The sequence below is a fragment of the Cheilinus undulatus genome, linkage group 3 (assembly GCF_018320785.1).
Source record: "Cheilinus undulatus linkage group 3, ASM1832078v1, whole genome shotgun sequence".
Lineage (NCBI taxonomy): Eukaryota > Metazoa > Chordata > Actinopteri > Labriformes > Labridae > Cheilinus > Cheilinus undulatus.
In genome coordinates this window covers 50277282-50294259 of record NC_054867.1, presented here as the reverse complement: position 1 = coordinate 50294259, position 16978 = coordinate 50277282, and positions in this window count along the sequence as shown.

Genomic DNA, 16978 nt, shown 5'->3' with positions numbered 1-16978 from the left:
TCTCATCAGTGAGGAGGAACATAAAGAGAGGGGTGGAGCTATGGAGCTCAAACAGGGAGAAGAACAGGAAGGGAGGGGGAGTTGGGAGTTGATTCTATATGGTTCTCATCTCATCTCAGTCACATATCGGAGCTGTAAATAAATTACACCTGGCATTTATTTGGAACAGGTATTTATTTGTCAAAATGTATTGCCACAACTGGCGGTTAATTGGGACCCAGCGATTATTTGGAATTTTATGGTATTCAGTCTACAAGAGAACTACGGCTTGGGAGAAGGGTTATTTTCCAGCAAGACAATAGCTATGTTTAAATGGACCACTTAAATGCCTTAACGGAATAGAAATGCTTTATATACACACTCCATTCGGAATAAAATCTTCTGATCTGGCCTGGCAAATTGTCATAGATTTAACTGGTGGGATGGTATGGCACATGTCAGAAAGTTTTTATTCAGATCAGATTAAGATGCATGAGCACGCACATCTAAATTCACCATACTGCCAAAAGTATTGGCTCACCTGCCTTGACTAGCATATGAACTGAAGTGACATCCCATTCTTAATCCATAGGGTTTAATATGACGTCGGTCCACCCTTTGCAGCTATAACAGCTTCAACTCTTCTGGGAAGGCTTTCCACAAGGTTTAGGAGTGTGTTTATGGGAATTTTTGACCATTCTTCCATTCTTTGTGAGGTCACACACTGATGTTGGACGAGAAGGCCTGGTTCTCAGTCTCTGCTCTAATTCATCCCAAAGGTGTTCTATGGAGTTGAGGTCAGGACTCTGTGCAGGCCAGTCAAGTTCATCCACACCAAACTCTGTCATCCATGTCTTCATGGACCTTGCTTTGTGCACTGGTGCACAGTCATGTTGGAACGGGAAGGGGCCATCCCCAAACTGTTCCCACAAAGTTGGGAGCATGGAATTGTACAAAATCTCTTGGTATGCTGAAGCATTCAGAGTTCCTTTCACTGGAACTTAGGGGCCAAGCCCAGCTCCTGAAAAACAAGCCCACACCATAATGCCCCCACCACCAAACTTTACACTGGGCACAATGCAGTCAGACAAGTACAGTTCTCCTGGCAACTGCCAAACCCAGACTCGTCTATCAGATTGTCCGATGGAGAAGTGCAATTCATCACTCCACCGCTCTAGAGTCCAGTGGCGGCGTGCTTTACACCACTGCATCTGGTGCTTTGTATTGCGCTTGGTGATGTATGGCTTGGATGCAGCTGCTCAGCTATAGAAACCCATTCCATGAAGCTCTCTATGCACTGTTCTTGAGCTAATCTGAAGGCCACATGAAGTTTGGAGGTATGTAGCGATTGACTGCAGAAAGTTGGTGACCTCTGCGCACTATGCGCCTCAGCATCCTCTGACCCCGCTCCATCATTTTATGTGTCCTACCACTTTGTGGCTGAGTTGCTGTCGTTCCCAATTGCTTCCACTTTGTTATAATACCACTGACAGTTGACTGTGGAATATTTAGGAGCCAGGAAATTTCACCACTGGACTTGTTGCACAGATGGCATCCTATCACAGTACCATGCTGGAATTCACTGAGCTGCTGAGAGTGACCCATTCTTTCACAAATGTTTATAGAAACAGTCTGCATGCCTAGGTGCTTGATTTTATACACCTGTGGCCATGGAAATGATTGGAAGACCTGATTTCAATTATTTGGATGGATGAGTGAATACTTTTGGCAATATAGTTTATCATCAAGCATTCATGTGTGCAGAGACGTTTTAATCTCTGATCCGAATTTATTTAATCTGATTGTGATAAATTGATCATATGACCGCAGTGAGCCGAATGATACAGAAAAAGCTGCACAGACATGGTTTAAAGACAACAATGGCAATGTACTAGAGCAGCCGAGTCAAAGCCCAGACCTCAGTCCAACAGAGATGTCGTGGCTGGACTTGAAAAGGGATGTTCTCAGTCCCTGTGCAACCTTACAGAGCTTGAGCACTTAAGCAAGGAAGAAAGGAGTAAAATTGCAGTGTCCTGATGTGCAAGCCTGTTTGAGACCCATCCACACAGACTCAGCGCTGTGATTGCACCCAAATGTGACTCTACTAAATACTGACTAATATTTATGCAGTCACTTATTTTACATTAGAGCGTTTTTTGCAACTTTTCTTGCAAAAAAAGCCAAATTATACTGACTATAATTGGTTTAAAAAATCAGTCAGAGGGTCAAACATCCAAGAGGTTTAATACTTTTTATTAGACTGTACATGTTAAAACATCTTCTGATTTCTGATATGAAACAAATCTGTCCCAGCTATTTTGAACGTCAATTTCTTGGCCTTGAACGACCCACTGATACATTTAGTTTACAGCAAGAATATCTCCAGCCTGCCAGCAGGACACACAGACTGGACCGCTCAAGTCTACAGAGGCTCCAGCAGAGGGCACTCATGTTATATAAAGTACCAGTCCCAGCGGAAACTCATAAGAATACGAGAAAGACAGGGAATTAAGGGCAAGTGATGCCACTGCTGCATGTGCTCACAATGAAACAGATTTATACTCAGCATCTTCTTCACTTTCTTGATTAGACAATACAACCACTGCTGCATCCTTTTAACATCATGTCTTGCCTCCCGGGAGAATCTGTCCAAAAAAGAACATCGCCTGCTTTGTGAAAGAACAAGTCAGGAAGATCTGAGGTCGTCTGCCCTCAAATGTCTTTAAAGTTTTAAGAGGTGCATGAAGGAAGATGGCACGTGAGTGAATAATACCAGAAATAACAACAAACCAGGCTGCATGTTGAAGGAGAATCATTTATTAATCATCAAGAAGGAAAAAGTTTTTTTTAAACTTCCTGTGTTGTCATGAGCAATCATCAGCTACAATGAACACAAGATTTTTTTCAGAGCAGCATGTTCAGCTTGTTGCTTTCTTTAGAATTTGGCGTGAGGACACACCAAAACATTCCCCCAATGCTAAATTTCCTCCCCTGAGACTTTAAACTCGAACTGGTCTTCACTGAGACCGATACACAATCTCCTACAAACATGCACAGGAAGAGCTATAAGAGTCACGATAAGACAGGAGAATTACCACAGAGCCCCTCCTCCTCCTCCATCAGCTTGACCTCCTTTCTCCTCTTTCATCTCCATCCTTCTCGTCCTCTCTCTCTCTCTCTCCCTGATGACCTGCTTCTCTCTGGCTCTCTGACCCGCTGACTGATATTGCGGCTCTGGGTGTTTTACTGGTCCATGGACAGACCATAAACTCTGGATTTATAGCCTCCTCCCTATCCTCCCCCCTCGCTGTTTGTCTCTGAGTGAATGGGCGTCAGGAGCCGCTCGGATATTTACAGCCCCATTTAGAGGCTCTGCTCGCAGAAAAACAAACCAACTGAGGCTCAGTTCTGAACAACGCCAGCGTGTGACTCAGAAAATATCTTTGATTTTACAATCGGACGGACAGGAAGTTCATTATTCTCAACATTTATCCAACTAACCATCAGCTGTCCATCCATCCATCCATCCATCCATCCATCCATCCATTTATAATGTTGGCCATCCTCCCATCTATCTGCCTATCCCACCATGTATACATCCATCCATTTACCTCACAATCTACCCACTCACTCCTGGATTCAACCACTTATTTGTTCACCCCTTCATTTTCATATCCACAGTATTTAGCACTGCCTAATTCTAATTAACAAATTCACATATCGATGTCACCAAATGTTGGTTGGTGCATCTGCTGGTCCAATTATCAGTCCACCCATCTATTGATTTATCCACTGTCCTGTCGATTCTTTACCCAAATTCAATCAATATTTCAACTTTCCTCTAAATCATTCAACCATCAGTTTACCCTCTGATTTATTCATCCATTAAAACATCTATATATTTAAAACAGATTTTTCCAGAATAAACATCCATCTGTCTATCCGTCTGTCTGTTTGTCCATCCATCCATCCATCCATACATCCATCCATCATCCATCCATGCATCCATCCATCACCCATCCATTGCTGCATGCATCCATCCATCCATGCATCTATCCATCCATCCATGCATTCATCGAACCATGCATCCATCCATCCATCCATCCATCCATCCTTGCATCCATCCATGCATCCATCCATCATCCATTCATTGCTGCATGCATCCATCCATCCATGAATCCATCCATCCATCCATCATCCATCCATCATCCATCCATCCATCATCCATGCATTCATCGAACCATGCATCCATCCATCATCCATCCATGCATCCATCCATCATCATCCATCATCCATCCATCATCCATTCATCATCCATCTATTGCTGCATGCATCATCCATCCATCATCCATGGGGGTATTTCACTGTCAGCTGATGCCTTATTTCACACCTTGAACAGAAGATTGCACTTAACTATAAGACAGTTTTCTTTAAATTTCTTAAAGCTATCAAAATTAACTCATGAAAAACATGTTCACCTAAATTCTGTTTAACGGCACTATTTTCTCCATTCCACAACTAAAACAACTCAGAATTGCAGGTTAAATTTTAACATAACAGCAAACTTATTGAACATGTTGGGCTAGTATGGTGCTCAGGCCCATGAGTACAGTCAGAGGGATGGGACAGTCTTGGAGAGAATGTGCATGGAGGTAGGGTTGGGTTGGAGATTTTGGACCCAATCCAAGCTCATGCTCATCATTTCTCCATCTGCTTGGCTATCAGGCTGTTAGTCCTTATACCAATGCTATATCTATTTCCTCATCATTTCATCTACAAATGTAATTATTTATTCAACTGTCCAGCAGTTCTGGAACTTTTCCATTTTATCCAGACATCCAAATATCAATCTATAAGTGTGAATCCATCAAATACTCAACTATCTCACCAACCACACTCGCTGTAATTGGTGAACCACATGTAAGCAGCTGTCTGTCCGCTCCTCTCTGAGACACTTACCTCTCGTTCTCTCCGTCTTTTATCTGTTCATCCCATTACCTTTCCTGTACCCATCCATGCATCATTCATTCAATATACCATCCTTCTATTCATCCATCAGTGGTGTTTACACAACTTTAGATCATCCATTTATTTATGCATCTATCAAGTCATCAATTTTACTCATTCATCCATCCATCTAGTGAATCTCTGCATCCATTTAACATCCATTTATCCATTAACTTTATCACCTACCTATCCATCATCCTAACATCCATCCATTTTCTTTATTCCTGAGCTGTTGAGTGGGTTCCAGCTGTCCAGGTTTTACTTAAATGGATATTTTCTGCCCATCCTTCATCAATCATCATCCTTTGAGCTATTTACCTAATATAAGAGGGTATTGTGGTATGAAAGGGAACGAGAGGAGGAAGGTTTCTCTACTTTTTTCAGTTTTTAGAACGTGCTGTAGCAGTTTCCTGTCAGCAACTCAAACATGTTTGCATGCATTTTGAAAGCCTAGTTTTAGTCAGACTAAGACTAATTTGACTTTTTCTAACTCCATATAAGCACACTGACTGTCAGGTTTGGTGACAGCACTTTCAGCCTAATTCTCCAGCCAGCCCGGTGATGATGTGGCCAAAAACACTTTCAGAAAGAGAAAAAAGAACCTGTCAGGAGACTGTCAGACATACAAACAGCAGCTGACGGCCACAGCAACCCGGAGTGTTTCCCTCCTGGGAGCCGTTTCCTCTCTACACCGTGAATCAATGTGGATTACAGCAGCCCAGCCCTGACACATGCAGAAAACATGCAGGGCCGATCACATGATCGTGTGCTCTCACAAGGGACTCTGTGTGTGCTTACGTCTGTGTGCTTTGGGGACGCAGGGCTGAAAAGTGACTGCAGCACTTTCCTGTAGCTAGATGCCGCAATGGACACATAAATAAGTACTGCGCCACCACATTCACACAAACACGGAGCATTTACGCTCTCAGAGGCAGGAATCCCCTCTATATAACAGCCTGCTGCTCTGCTGAATGGAGCCATGGAGGAATGAGGATATAGTGGAAGATACATTCAAACATCTGTAAATAGACATGTAAAGGTATTTCCTCACATGAAATCTCAGGCGACTCATGTTTTAGTGGGATATTTTGTCTTTAGTGGTTAGGATAGCCAAAGAGAAAGAGGGGAGGTGTGGAGAAACAGTGGACCAATGGGACTTGAACCTGCAACCGTTGTGTTGAGGGACTGCTGCCTCTGTATGTGTCCACCTGCTGGAAAACAAATCTTCTCCAAAGCTGTAGTTTTCTTGCAGACTGAATAAGATGTCCTCCACAATTTTCTTATATTTTGCTGCATTCATTTTACCCTCTACCTTTACAAACCCTCCAGGACTGACTGCTGAGAAGCATCCCCACAGCATGATGCTGCCACTGCTGTGCTTCACAGTGGGGATGGTGTGTTTGTGGTGATATGCAGTGTTGTCTGATGGCCATAAAGCTCCATTTTGGTCTCATCAGACCAAAGAATTTTTTTCCACTTGACCATGGAGTCTCCCACATGCCTTTAGGTGACCTCTAGTCCAGATTTAATGAGTTTTCTCCAACAGTGGCTTTCTCTTTGCCACTCTCCCATAAAGCTTTGACTGTTGATGAACACGGCCAACAGTTGTTGTCTGCAGAGTCTCTCCCATCTCAGCTGCTGAAGCTTGGAACTCCTGCAGAGTAGTCATAGGCGTCTTGGTGGCCTCTCTCACTAGTCTCCTTCTTGCACGCTCACTCGGTTTGTGAGGACGGTCTGATGTAGGCAGATTTACTCATGTGCCGTAGTCTTTCCTTTTCTTGGCTTGATTTAACTGAACTCTTGGGGATGTTTAGAGCCTTGGAATTTTTTTGTATCCATCCCCTGACATACTTTCAATCACCATTTTTTTCTTGGAGTTTCTTGGAGCGTTCGTTTTTTTCATGGTGTAATAGTTGCCAGGAATACTTATTTTACATTGCATATTTTTATGTGACATTATTTTGTATGAACCCCTTTTACTTTGGGTTTTTTGTAACTTTTTTTGGTCAAAAAAGTTACATCGAGCTTGATTGGTACATAAAATTAATAAAAGGGTAAAACATCCAAGAGGGTAGATTCCTTTTTTTATAGGGCAGAGGTCATCAAGTACATTTGAACAACGGCCAGATTTAGTCTCAGAAACTCTGGGGGCCGCACTTTCAAATAAACAAAAATAAAATAAATATTTTGGTCTGATGGAAATATTATTGTAGTAGCATTTGTATTTTCTTTTAAACTACAGAACATTTTTCATAATAACCAGTCAGATCTATCCCTATTATCTTTGGCTGCAGGAGGCCACAAGGAGACAGGCCTGACAACAGCTGGAGCACCTAACACCAGGGACACAGACAAACTGGCAGGGAAGGGAGGAAAGACCATTGCTCTTTCTCAAAGCCAAGGAAGGATCCTGGAACGGCGATTTTAAAGGATACTTCATCATCGACTGTCATCAGAGGGCTGTTCCAGTGTCGACGATCCTTAAAATTCATCTGAGGACAAGAAGGAAAAAAAGTGCGATCAGGAGGGAGTTGTCTTTGGCTGCTTAGTACCTTTTTGTCCTGTTTCCACTGTAAGTTTGCTCTCATCATTATATTATGGCATCAAATTAAAGCTGGATGGGTAGAAGAATAGAATAGAATATGATTATATTATATATGATTGTGATTTTATGATGATATGATGATTGCTCTGGGTGAAAGTTGTGCTAGCTAACTAGTACCCCTTCCATGTTGAGTTGTGGGTATACGGGCTTTCCAATGATGCAATCACAAACACATGCTGGCCTGTTCTAGAAGCATGTTTAAAAGTTGCCAGGGAGGATTCTTTCCTCACCTTTGTATAGAACCCAATTCAAGAAGACCCTTCCTACAGAGTAAGGATCCTGGACTTGGAAAAAAAAAAAAAAAAACAACAACTACTGACTAAATACTCAGAGTAGGGAGAGACAGTGAGACTCAGCTAATCAGGGCGTGGCAGGAGTACATGTAAGGAACACAAAAATAAAACAGGAAGTAAATAATTCAACAGTAGAAAATGAAAACATAACCTATCACACAGAGAAGCATAAAACAGTTTTGTATTGAATCAAATATTTATAGTCACAAGTATTCTGGCGGCTGATTGTCTTGGTTTCATGATTTAAAGATTGGGACAAAGATTTTCTTAAAAGTCAGTGGAGGATTTGAACAGGGAAATTCACTTCCAGAACCAGAGGTGCTGAAAAACATTTGTGCTTTAAAAGGGAGGAAAATATTTCTGAAACAACTGAGCTGAGTAAATAAACCCTAAAGTGACACAGTTTTTTGATCCAACATAAAGGCAAGATGAATAAAAACACCAGAAGAAGATGGACACCTCCAAAATGAGAAACAAGAGAAAAGTTGTGCTCTAAACCAGGGGTTCTCAAACTTTTCAGCCTGTGACCCCAAAATAAAGGTGCCAGAGATGGCACTGTACCTGAACACAGCCATGCACACTCAAGAATAGTCATGTGCAGACAAAGGTGCCAATAAGGGGGATAAAGGGGAGAACTTTAGCACCCAGCCAAACTGGGGTCCCATGGATGTCAGCCAAATCATGGTCCATTGTAAAGTTAAGCTGTGAAAACCATATTTTATATTTAACCTGAAAAAATAACCACTCTAATTAAGACAATTAATCTCTTTTCTTATTTTAGTCATTTGTGCCGTGGTATGTAGCCATCACTTTTTTAAAAAGCAGAAATGGGTTAAAAAAATGCTTTAATGGGTTAAAAATGGCAAAAAAAAGATGGAAAAGGTGGTGGAATATGATTTTAAAGTAGCAGAAATGTGTTAGAGGTGACAAAAATTAGATAAAAGTGTGTGGGTGGTGGGGCACAATGGCAGGAATGGGTAAAAGTTGTAAAAACGAGCATATAAAGTGAGAAAAGGGGATTAAAACATGATGGAAATGGGTTTAAAGTGGCAACAATAGGTGGAAATTTGGTAAAATTGGATTTAAAATGGGAAAGTGATTTAAACAGGATAAAAACGGGTCAACTAAGGCAGAAAAACAGGCAGAAAAAAGGCAGAAATGGGTTAAACTGTCATGATCCAGGTTTTGATTTAATATGTTCCTGAGTTCTTCTAGTGTTTTCCTTTGTTAATTCTGTTATTTCAATGTTTCTAGTTTGACTTCTTATCAATGTTTTCAGTTTATTAGTTTTTCTATAGCCCTTGTATTTCTTTGTATTTTGTGCTGTATGTTTCATTTTTCTAGTGTTAAGTTTATCAGCATTTATGTTTCATTAATTCTTGTGTAGTCTAGTGTTTTTCTGTATTTATTCTGTATACTTTATGTTTTTAGTGTTTAGTCAATTACCTTGGTGTATTTCGTGTTTCCAGTTTTATTTTGTATTTAGGTTTTGTATGTTTTAATCCCTGTTGCTTCTAGTGTTTTCTGTTATATATATCCTCCTGTGTTTCCTTAGTTAAGCTTCTAGTGGACTGTTTTGTTGTCTTTCAGTCCTTATGTGCTTCTTGTGAAATGTTCCATGTTTCTTGTTTTATTTTGTAGTTGCTTCCTGCCTCAGTTTCCCTCCGCTGTGATTACCCTCACTAGTTTCACCTGAGTCTCGTTTACCACACCTGTCTCTCCTTGTCTAATCACTCCCTGTGTATTTAGGTTCTGTGTTTCTCCCTGTCCTTTGTCAGTTCATTGTTTGCCATCTGATGTTTCCTGTGAAGTCTTCCTCTTATTCTGGATTTTTGTGAAATGGTTTGATATGTTTTTTTAAAGTAAGTTTAGTTGGAGTTTTTCCCTTTGGGTTTTTGTTAATTAAAAGTATTTTGTTTTATCTGTAACTTGGGTCCTCCGTTTTAAGTTTTTTTTTGGCATACCTGACATAAACAGGCAAAAATGGGCATAACAAATTTTCAGATGTAGTTAAAATGTAACCTTGCAGAGCAGATGGATACGCCTATTTCCTTGTTTTTCACTGGTGAATCCATCTTGCAAAGCTCCCATCTGAACCGTTTGGGCCCGATTAGAAAGTGACAGGACCAATCAGCCACGAGGGGCAGTACTTTCAGGCGCAGCAGAGTCGTGATGTAAACAAGCAGCAGCAAGAGCTGGTGCAGTTATGGAGGAAGAGATTAGCGTGGATGCTGATAAAGCGCCAGTTTTATCAGAACTTGACGACATTTCTTTGTTAAAAGAAGAACAAAGAACAGCAGTGAGTTTTTTTTTTTCAAAAACGGCAAAAGTCGAGTACTTACATGTCTGTAGTTGCAATGTTTTGCGTTATTCCTCAGTAGCTGCGCACCCGCAGCTCAATAGCTGCTATGTCATGTGTTTTGTTGCTCTGATTGGCCCGTAGAGATGTGACAAACAGAACGTTCAACCAATCACACTCCAAGTTTTTTTTTAAAGCCTCTGCCTTTAATCAAATGTTTCCTATTGAAGCTTTCCCAGATGAATGTGTCAGGTTAGTTAAAATGGGCAAAAATGGGTGTAAAAAAGTGATTAAAATGGGCTTACAGAGGTGATATTGGATAAACAGAGGCATCCATAAGTAGAAAGTGGCAAAAAAGGCGGTTTAAAAAATGGACAAAAATAGGTGTAAAGCTGCAAAAATGTGTAAAAAATTGCCAAAAAGAGGTTAAAACAGGTTGAAATGTACCAAAATTAGCTGAAAGAGGCAAACATGGGTATGAATCGTGCATAATAATAATGGCACAATTAGAAGGGAAAAGTGGTTAAAAAGTGACCACAAAAGGGTCCGGGCCCCCGTGTTGAGAACCACTGCTGTAAAAAGTATGAATTTCACTCTGCAGTATAACATGATATAAAATATGAGTTTAATATCCACATTTTAAAGAATCATGCACGGTGTTTGAAATAAATATTGATATATGATGCATTGTCCCGGGGTTAGCTTAAAGCTAATTAGCAGTCCCTTACCAGGTCACCATTACCAACAGAGCTGTCCATTACACGTGAAGATGCTGCTGTAACACAGAACAAATGACTGAAGAGTGATAGCATTAGAATAATAAGACCAAGCTGCTCTGACATGATTTCCATGGAGGCTCTCTCTCTGTTATTGTTTCAGGTGGATTTTCTCTCAACATGGTTGTCATATTTTTGCCTTGGCATTATAATCCAGAAGATCCGAGGTGATAAAAATGTTGATATTTTCATTGGAGTTATTCAGCTTCAGTTATTACTGTGTGCTCAGAGAGCAATAAGCTTATCGAGCAGGAGCGAGCGTGAGGACGGTGCTTTGTCAGACTCTGTTTTTGCTCTTTGTTTCTGCTGCTACAACTCACAGGTGAAGCTTTTATGGCCTCTGTGCAGCTGATGTCAGGATCTGCTGACTCTAGGACACACGGCTGCAGGGACATTTTCATTTCCACCTGTTTTCTTATTATAAAAGACAAAATGTAAAGGGATGAAACAGCAGGCTAGCATCTTATACAATGCATGTAACACTACACAAGATAACAGAGCCAATTTTATCAGATTCCCCTTCTGATCACAGATTTTCTTGTGGTGTGTTACACGTGATCTGTTTGGAAGATGATCGGAGCCTCTTTGGCTTTAAATCATAAATCAAATAGAATTAATATTTGCAAGAAAAATACTGTTGTGTGGAGGAAACAGTGAGGACAGGTGAGCAGGTATGACCAGTATTGTTAGCCAGAAAAAATACTTGCTGCTTTACCTTGTGTTTTCATGTGTATGTCATGAGTGAAACTGTTAATGTTCACGCTTGTGCTCCATATATGTTAAAACCTGTAGGGGGCACACTAGAGCTCAGGCTTTATAAAACTACCAAATGTGTAGAATGGAAACTACAAAAATGAAAACACTCCAGGAATTCACCGATCAAAATAAACATCAAATTAATTCACCTGCATAATCAGTAACAACATCAGAACTGTGCAGATGGATTGCTGCTGGTCATAACACACTGCTGGCACACTCTCAACATCTGTTGTACTGAAAAATATCTAAGTTTATAGAATTATGCCTCAAATCATGAAAAATGAGGCAGTAAAATCTGCTCCAGGATGGTGTGGCTGTGTCAGTAGAATGAGCTGAAGCCACGCCCACTCCAGGAAATATGATTCCCCATTAAGACTGGTGATGTCATAGGCTTCCATATTTGTCCTGCTCTAATAAAACTCAGCCAGGAAAGAGGTGAACATCTTTCTAACGGTCTGAATCCAAAATCCAGTCACACGATTGCAGTGTTTTCTCATCTTTACAGCAACCTTAACTCAACATATCTAGATTGTTAAGACACAAATTTTGGGTTTCACTTTACAGGGACTTTAACTAAAGGGCAAAGGGTCTGGGTTAGTCCGGTCTGTGGCTCCTCTCCTGCATGTCTTTCTCATCCTTGTTTCCATTTTCCTCTGCTCTCATTAAAGGCATAAAAGCCAAAAATAGATCTTAACATTAAAACAGCCACAGACAATCATAGCTGGAAGTTTTTACATTGTCTCAGTTCAGTCAGTTTGTGTCTGTGCAGTAATCGTAATACATCAAAAACACTTCAGACTCAGAATCAGCTTTATCGGACAAGTTTGCTTATGTAACATGAAGTTTGATATTGGTTAGCTTTGCTCTTAATGTACAAGAATTACACATTAAATGTAAAAGTAGAGTCCATGGTTCTCTGCCGGGGAATGACGGCTTGCTACCTCAAGGTGGGGAGGGTGTCTTTGGCCCAAGTGAAGGGGTTCAAGTATCTCGGGGTCTTGCTCTGAGTGAGGGTAGAATGGACTGTGAGATTGACTGGTGCAGCATCAGCAGGATTGCAGACAGGAGCTGAGCTGGAAGGCTAAACTCTCCATTGACTGGTTGATCTTCATCCTAACCCTCACCTTTGGTCATGAACTCTGGGTAATGATTGAAGAAGTCAGCTTGCCGATTGAAGCGGTTGAAGTGAGATTCCTCAGGAGGGTGTCTGGACTCAGCCTTAGAGACTGGGTGAGGAGCTCGGACATCCAGAGGGATCTCAAAGAAGAGCCGCTCATACACTTCAAAGGGTGCCAGTTGAGGTGGTTGGGCATCTGATCAGCATGCCTCCTGGTCGCCTTCCTGTGGAGGTCTTCCAGGCGCATCCAACTTGGAGGACTCGCTGAAGGGATTATATATCTCATCTGGCCTGGGAATGCCTCAGAATCCCACAGGAAGAGCTGGAAGATGTTGCTGGGGGGAGAGATGTCTGGGTGGACTTGTTTAGCCTGCTGCCACCACAACCAGGTGCTGGATAACCGGAAGAAAATGGATCGATATAAAAATAAAAATTATTTATCTTTTATTTCATTTGAATAAGCCATTTTTCTAGATATCGTAAATAACATTTACATGTCTGTTCATTAATGGTATGGTTGCAAAGAGAGCAAAGACATGATCAGTATAGTGAGTAAATTTACTCCATTACTGTCCAACACTGAATAGTAGACGTCGTACCGGCACCCCATTCCTCTGGCCTGCGGTGATTATGACCCTAAGGAGCATATTTGTTATGCACAAAGGTGTCAAGGCTCGCTGCAGGTCTTTATCCATGTAAATGGAATCACTCCAAGTGAGGAGGAGGAGGAAGCTCCACAGGTCCAGAGGTGCTGGCAGGTAAATGTTTCCCTGTGTGGCTCTTCTTCTTCATTTACAAACATTTACATGTTCATGTGTACAAAGGGAGCAACAACGCTGCAGACGTCAAACCCCCGGTGTTTCCCCAGTTGTAGATATGAATTCATAATGAAGACAGAAGGAAAAGGGGGATGGAGAGAGGTGACGTGAGGGGGGAGGGATGGATGAAATGTGTCCTGCTGCTGAAGAGTTATAGCTGCCAGTTCACTGCAGGCTGCAGTCAATGAATGCAGAGAGAAAAACACATTTACATATCAGCATACGGCCGCACATATGTAAAACCGTCAGGAATTAACAGTGAAGGCTTCTGCTGAATTCCTCCTTTATCTTTTAAGAAAGCATTCATCAGTCAGTGTAAATGTTTCTCTTGAACGATGCTTCGTTTGCGTTATCGCTCCCCTGTGGTTTTTATCATCACAGCTACCCAAGCGTTACCAATTCAGCCGGTGACCTTGCATCTGTTCCATAAAAGTCCTCCCCTGGTGGCTGTAAAGATGACGCTCAGCTCATTCGTCTCACTGTGGTCAAAGCAGACTCAAAGATAATGACTTCCTTTTTTTCAGCCGCTGTCTTTAAATACATACCGCTCTGTTCCTGCTTATCTGGGATGTAGAGTCAGCAGGCTTTCAGGGAGTTACTCGGAATCAAACATGGGGATGCATGGCGATTGCTTTGAGGAGAGACAATGTAAGCATGTTTTTCTCTCCATGTAGCTGCACACAGACTAAAAGAAGAGCAACAGCATTAAAGGCTGTAAACTTTACAACCGGAGTCTCATATTGACCAGAAAACCACAAAACGAGCAGATGGACGTGACTAAATGAAGGGCAGGGTGAATCTGGATGGCCAGGTCTGTTTTAAAGCCGTGTGAGAGAATCACCTCAGGTAAATACAACTTTTTTTTTAGGCGAAGGGGTTTGATGTAGCTCCAGGAGGAAATTTAACATCCCCAGATGAGCTATTGGTCATAGAAATTGAGAGGTAGCACACACAAGATAACACTCATGACACCAGCATGACACACCATCTTTCCTTCTCAGCAGGCAAGTGTGCTTGGACCGAGTGTCCAGTGGCTATTATGGGTAGGCCCAGGAGCATTGGAGGTTTGGACTTACTTAACAGTAAGTTAAAAGTGTACTTTCTAAAGTCACAAAGAGTTGTCAGACCAAACTTATTTGCCATACAGTAGAGTATGGTCTTTGCACTAAGTCCGTTATTTTCGGATGCATGATCCAAAAAAATTCCACACACTCAAACCTTGCACACTGAGTCTGAATATGATCAGCTAGGATGAGGAAGACTAAATATACATATGCCACAGGAGTAGTCATTTTTGGGTGATTGCTGAGGTCAGCCCTGCACATGGCCCCGAAGCTGCGTTTCCATTACCCTTACATGCAATTTCCACATAGGATGACTGCGCCACACACCAAAGCACCGTGGGTTTGGTCCGACCGAAGGCAAGCGACCTCGCCCACTGGAAACAGGTCTAGAGCGCTGCGCCACGGCGTCTGATCAGCAGGAAGAAATCACGGGAGAAAAAAGCAGGAACAGTATGTCAGCAGCCAATTATTTTATCTTTGGGGCTTAATTTATCATCCTTTCCTGTATGTCTATGATAGTATTGCTTCCACCATTGGGTGAGTACATTAGGAAGTTAAAAGGTTAATGTTTGCTTAGAGGATCTGTGGTTTTATGCAAAATTCTTTGGCTAAATATTCCCAAAAGTTAACTTTTCCTTGTCCCTGGCTCTGTTGTAGTTCTGTGACCCACTGACCTCTCGGTGACCCTTTGCTCTCACTGCAGGACAAGACGTAATGTTGATATAGTGATGATTTATTCTACGCTTGTGACCTCCTCTTCTGGAGCTTTCTGATCGACAGGTATTGACGCGGTTTGGCAGAGGACAGTGCTGAAAATAGACCTGCAGCATATCTCAAAAGAAGCGGCGCGAACTGTCGGTCCAGGCCGCTGCCGGACTTGAGTGTCGGCTGTGGAGAGAGGGAGCGATTTACTCTGCAGTACAATTTGCTGGCGGTTCATGGTGCACTCGCTGTATGTGGAAATTGGAGGTTAGAAATACGCAAAAAAAAACTGGTAATGGAAATACCTGAGCTAAAAAAACAAACACTAAAATGTAGCACTCCTGCTCCCTATACTAGCTAGAGCATGGCCCTGGGTTCTTTAAAGGGACAATGTGTAGAATTTGGCATTTTAGCGACATCTAGCGTTCAGATTTCAGAATGAGCCGATCTGTTACCAAAACGTCACATCACTAGGCGACGAGAGCATGTGAAGACCAAAAAGGATCGTGAGCCGGACATCATTTACAGCAGTGACGAGGTGAGGGTTTATTCATTCCTTTTTGTAACCATTATTTTTATAGATTATAGGTCAGTCTTCTTCTCCACCTGCCTTCCAGGTAGCTTTCAGAACCGGCGGGCAGGTTCGTATTTAAAAATCGCGTTTCGCTCTTTCTGTCCCCAAAACGTTGCCGTAGACAACATGGCGGTTCAATATGGCAGCCTCCGTGGGGGCGACCCGCGGTAATGTAAATTTATAAAGCTTTTTTGTAATTTTGTAAAAAGAAAACGAAAGTTTAAAGGGGATGATTGTGCACTTATTTTAACATACTTCACATAGATATATAAACATTATATCCCATGTACACCGTTTCTGTTTGGCGAAATGCAGCCAAATTCTACACATTGTACCTTTAAGCTGTGACCAAAATAACCAGTTTTAACTCTGTATGTGTTTAGCTTGAGAAATGTGTTTTAAACTTCTGTTATTCTCTTTGGAAAGAAACCTCTAGCCTCTTCTTAAACCACAGCATTAGAAAAAACTTGTCAGGTAAGTACTTTAACGTAATATCTTCACTTCAGTAGATTTTAGCACTTTTGCACCCAAACAGTCCACAGACAGTTTAAATCTGCAAAAATGATGCAATTACTATAAACACAATGACAACCAAGTAAATCTGAAGTTTTAGAACATTTACTCATGAAAATGTTTCAAAGCACAGTTTGTATGAAGCAAATTTCCATATGTGGGCCCACACTGTAAACAAAATGCATCTAATACCTTATTTAAAGCCGGCACTTAAATAAAACTTTAGTTGCAGGCCTGGGTCAATGCTCGGGTTCGGTGTGGACCAAAACTTAATGGCCCCTTCGCTCAGCAGAGCTAAAATAAAAATAGGTACCTTAAATGATTCACACGTCGCATTCAAGGTCGTTCCCAGTCAAGGCTCCTCTTGGCAGGAAGGTCAGGTCCACCTAGCCAGCAGGAAACATCTTCTCTCCACACCAGAGAAACGCTGAGCTCTGCAGGATCACAACCAGCAGCGTCTCTCCTCAAGTAG